At 45.7% G+C, this 5,190-nt stretch overlaps 1 non-coding gene across 1 annotated transcript; it reads right to left on the bottom strand.

Annotated features, from left to right (window-relative positions):
* Positions 1-4,712: 4,712 nt before the first annotated feature.
* Positions 4,713-4,784, bottom strand: trnag-ccc (transfer RNA glycine (anticodon CCC)). The gene has a single exon. It is a non-coding gene; the product is annotated as a tRNA-Gly (tRNA).
* Between the last annotated feature and the right edge of the window lie 406 nt (positions 4,785-5,190).

Genomic DNA, 5,190 nt, shown 5'->3' with positions numbered 1-5,190 from the left:
CTCCCCATAACCCCTTATCCCCTTATCATTTAAAAAGCTGTCAATTTCTCTCTTAAATTTATTCAATGTCCCAGCTTCCACAGCTCACTGAGGCAGGGAATTCCACAGTTTTACAACCCTCTGAGAGAAGAAATTTCTCCTCATCTTAGTTTTAAATGGGTGGCCCCTTATTCTAAGATCATGCCCTCTAGTTCCAGTCTCCCCATCAGTGGAAACATCCTCTCTGCATCCGCCTTCTCAAGCCCCCTCATAATCTTACACGTTTCGATAAGATCACCTCTCATTCTTCTGAATTCCAATGAGTAGATGCCCAACCTACTCAACCTTTCCTTATAAGTCAACCCCCTCATCTCCAGCATCAAACTAGTGAACCTTCTCTGAACTGCCTCCAAAGCAAGTATAGCCTTTCGTAAATATGGAAAACAAAATTGCACGCAGTATTCCAGGTGTGGCCTCACCAATACTTTATACAGCTGTCGCAGGACTTCCCTGCTTTTATACTCCATCCCCTTTGCAATAAAGGCCAAGATACCATTGGTCTTCCTGATCACAAAAAGTTAGCATGCAGATACAGCAAGTAATTAGGAAGGCAAATGGAAAATTGGCCTTTATTTCAAGGGGGATGGAATATAAAAGTACGGAAGTCCTGCTGCAACTGTCCATAGCACAGGTGAAACCACACCTGGCGTACTGCGTGCAGTTTTGCTCTCCTCATTTCAGGAGGGATAAACTTACATTGGGGGCATTTCACAGAAGGTTCACAAGGTTGTCTTATGAAGAATCGTTGAACAGGTTGGGATCTACCTATTGGAGATTAGCAGAGTGAGAGATGATATCTTTGAAAGGTGTAAGATTCTGAGGGGCTAGACAGGGTAGATGCAGAGAGGATGTTTCCCCTCGTGGGGGAATCTAGAACGAGGGGACATAGTTTCAGAATAAGGGATTGCCCATTTAAAATGGGGATGAGGAGGAATTTCTTCCCTCAGAGGTGCGTGAATCTTTGTATTTCTACCCCTGAGAGCTGTGAAGGCTCGGTCATTGAATATATTTAAGGTGGAGGTGGACAGATTTTTGAACGATATGGGAGTCAAGGGTTAGGCGGAGATGGTAGGGAAGTGCTGCTGAGGCCAAGATCAGATCAGCCATGATCTCACTGAATAGTGGAACAGGCTCGAGGGGCTAAATGGCCTCCTCCTGTTCCTATGTCCCTCTGTGTAAGGTCTGGGAAACACACGGTGGTGATCTGTGGAAACTTCAACTAAATGGTGTTGTTTTAAAGGGGATGCAGAAACAGAGTGACCGAGAGATTTACACACAGCAATATTTGAAGGTGGGTAGACAAGTTGATAAGGTTACTAAAAAAGAATACAGGACCCTTGGCTTTATAACGTGAAATAGATTACACCGGTGAGGAACTTACACCAAAGCTTTATAAATCCCTGCTTAGGCCTCAGTTGGATCCTGTTTACAGTTCTGGGCACCACAATTTAGGAAGGATATCGAGGATTTGGAGAGAACATAAGAAATATATAAGAAACATTTTCTGTTGTTATTGAAAACACAAACACAGGTATTCATTGAAATCCAATCTGTAGGTGGCCACACACAGATTGAAGAGAGCCAGGGAGATCGACAGAATCGGGAAACATCGGGAAATGGACAAGAGATATTGACAAGGACTAAAACCGCTTTGAGACCAGACAATTGCGGGAACCCCTGTGGTTAATGAAAGGGCTTTGGGTGGTTGATTTCCTGACACACTTGTAATGTGGGGAAAGATGTGCCCAAACCACCCCCATATGGACCTCAACTCTTTCAGAAGCAAGAGAGTGTGTAACCTGGGTCTATAACATAAAGTAATGGGGTCCTTAACGATTAAAGCCCATTATTAATTCTCTCACACACTTCAATTATGTTTATGAAATGAATTGATGTAAACTTCAAGAACTGAACTTTAATGAGTTAAGGAACTTTAATCATTGATGAAGTTTTATCCCCTATCTGATTTTACACACACTGTATTTTAGGAGAGTGAGTTAAAATGCCCATCGCTCATGATACAAGGAACCTGGGGCTACTTTTAAAAAATGTATTCCACAGAAAAATATTCTCCAAAACAATGTTTCTGTCCGTGCTCAAACCGAGGATATTTCACAAGTGTGGCGAACGTGATAATCGTTACACGACGGAAACCTCTGCTTACACCTCGAAAAAAAGCATCCTGCAGCGCTGCCTCACTTCCCAGCAGCAGATCAAAGCCGCAAACAAACCAATCGATTATTCCCACTTCCCCACCTCCACAGATACTGCCCGACCTGCTGAGTGTTTCCAGCATTTTCTGGGGTTGATGTGCGTCGCTTTCAATCTTTGACTTTTCACCAAGCAAAGAAACGGTCAATCGAACTGACCCTGTAAGCACTTTGTTCGCGTTTATTCACAGGAATATCTGCAGTCGGGAGCAGAAAAGGAATTAAAACCGAATACCGCCTTCGGGACAATCAGAATACTTCGTCACAGACAAGGCACCGGAAGGCTGGAAGGTAGATCACACCGGTTGTGGGAAAGCTGGTTGGCAGTGACATGGAAGTGTCTGCAGTTTGCGGGACCAGACTGCTTCCATACATCCACACTGAATGTCCACAACTGAGAGTGGACAAGTTCCATCCCGGTAGGAGCAATCTGAAGGTTTAACTGACTGACACCGTGGTTTTGGATGTCGTGCAGTGTGCACTTGCGTCAGTCTCTGTGACGCAATGGTTTAGCGCGTTGGGCTATTAACCTAAAAGTTGGTGGTTCAAGCCCACCCAGAAGCGAAGTTTTTAACTGTGTTTTCCCTGAGGATTCGGTGCTGCACGGTTCCAGTTTGTCATTGCGCGTTTTGACTGCACAAACATATTCCGCAAACATTACCAGCTGTGCTCTTATCCAGTGAGTTCCCACTCCAATACTTTTATGAGCATTCAGTTCAAGTGTAGACACCAGCATGAGTGCCCACCGCTGAATGCGTGCCGAGGCTTTGGCGTTTATTGCCTTGCACTCAGATAGCGGGGACGTGAGGGGTTTGTGGTTGGTTTCTAACCCGAACTTGGCCACGAAAAGTTATTGGTGCATCTTTTTGACATCGTATACGCACGCGAGCTCCTCCTTCTCAACCATATCGTACCCGCACGCCGCCCGCGAAAGTGACCTGGAGGCATAAGCAATAGGTTGTAATTTACCCGCATCATTGACATGCTGTAAAACGCACCCGACCCTGTACGCTGACGCATCACATGTAAGAACTAACTTTTTACCTGGGTTAAAAAAGGCTAAAACACTGTTGGAACATAGAAGATTGAGTTCTTTATTGAAGGCGCGTTCTTGGGCGTCCCCCCAAAACCAATCGCACCCCTTTCTGAGTAGCATGTGGAGAGGCTCCAGCAGCGTGCTCAAGTTCTGCATAAAGTTCCCAAAGTAATTGAATAGCCCGAGAAAGGCAGGCAGTTCCGAGATATTCCAGGGCCTTGGTGCCAGACGAATTGCTTCGGTTTTTGATTCTGTTGGGCAGATTCCATCAGCAGCAATCCTTCTGCCCAAAAATTCAACCTCAGGCGCGAGAAACAGACACTTGGATTTCTTAACTCTTAGGCCTACTCGATCCAATCGACTTAGTACTTCCTGCAAATTGCGGAGATGGGAGTCGGTGTCCCTGCCCGTGATGAGTATGTCATCTTGAAACACAACCGTCCCCAGGATGGACTTGAGCAGACTCTCCATGTTGCGCTGGAATATAGCAGCTGCCGACCTGATGCCGAATGGGCATCGATTGTACATAAAAAGGCCTCGATTTGTGTTGATGGTGGTGAGTAGCTGAGACTCTTCGGTCAGTTCTTGCGTCATCGACGCAGATGTAAGATCAAGATTTGAGAAAAGTTTTCCTCCAGCCAACGTGGCAAATAGGTCCTCTGCTCTGGGCAGCGGGTATTGGTCCTGTAGGGAGACTCTGTTATGGTAGACTTGTAATCCCCACAGATTTGTACGGATCCATCAGGCTTCATGACGGGGATGATGGGACTTGACCAGTCGCTAAATTCCACGGATGAGATAATGCCTTCCCGCAGGTCCAGTTCGTGTTCAATCTTTTCCCTCATCACATAAGGCACAGCTCTAGCCTTGTGATGGACCGGTCTGGCATCCTGTGTGATGTAGATTTTAACTTTAGCCCCTTTGAAGGTACCCACACCTGGCTGAAAGAGATGTTCAAAACGACTTAGAACTGCAGAGTAGTGTGAGATACATGACAGTAAGGTGAACGTGTGAACGGCCACACTGCGGAAACATCTCCACCTTCAGCACCAGGTCAGACGTAGATGCTGAGCGAGCAGGTGAACTGCAGGATCCCACTTTTTAGGAGCTGATCGTTGTGCCAAGCAAATGAGTTTTGCTTAATGACTAAAAATAAAAGGTGCTAGAAGTGGGATTCAAATCCACACTTTCAGAGCAGACTGAACACAACAGCTTAGACCGCTCGGCTGTCCTGACTATCCAGTGCTGTGTATGGCCACCTGCAGGTTGATTTTGAACTTTTGTGTCTTGTCACAAGAAATAAATGAGGGCAACAGGTGTTTCTCTGCCTGACACCGAGGAAACAGTGAGACAGACCTTGGAGCAAGGGTTTGGTTATTGCCAAACAGCACAGAAAATATTAATTCCGGGATTACCCAAAGGAACAGTGACCTCGACGTGATTTGAACACGCAACCTTCTAATCGGGAGTCAGACACGCTACCGTTGCGCCACAAGGCCGACACATGGAGTTTGAGATGTTCCTCTATATGAAGATTCTGCAATACAAGGGGCTTTAAAATACCTGCCCATTCCCTCCAGGTATCAGAAGAAGGGCTCACCTGCCAGTCACCGTATGTTTTTGTTTAACTTTTGTGTTGTTTTCACGGGAAAGCATCATTAATTAACCCGTCATCTTCTTTTGTACAATGAAAGAAATGCTGACTGAGGGACAGTCGATACTTCAATCATTTGTTCTGTGCTTTGCATGTTAACTGTTCAACCATATCCCATTTTACACACTGTGTTTTAGGAGTCTGGTTCAAAATCCTCATCGCTGGCGACACCAGGAATCTGGGGCAACTTTTGTCAAATTTAACAGCACCGGTTATTCCGACACGCCAAAGTTCCCCGGTGGATCCATTTT

This window comes from Pristiophorus japonicus, unplaced genomic scaffold (assembly GCF_044704955.1).
Source record: "Pristiophorus japonicus isolate sPriJap1 unplaced genomic scaffold, sPriJap1.hap1 HAP1_SCAFFOLD_58, whole genome shotgun sequence".
Classification (NCBI taxonomy): Eukaryota; Metazoa; Chordata; class Chondrichthyes; family Pristiophoridae; genus Pristiophorus; species Pristiophorus japonicus.
The sequence above is the reverse complement of the archived record's forward strand: the minus strand, read 5'-3'. Positions and strand labels throughout refer to the sequence as shown.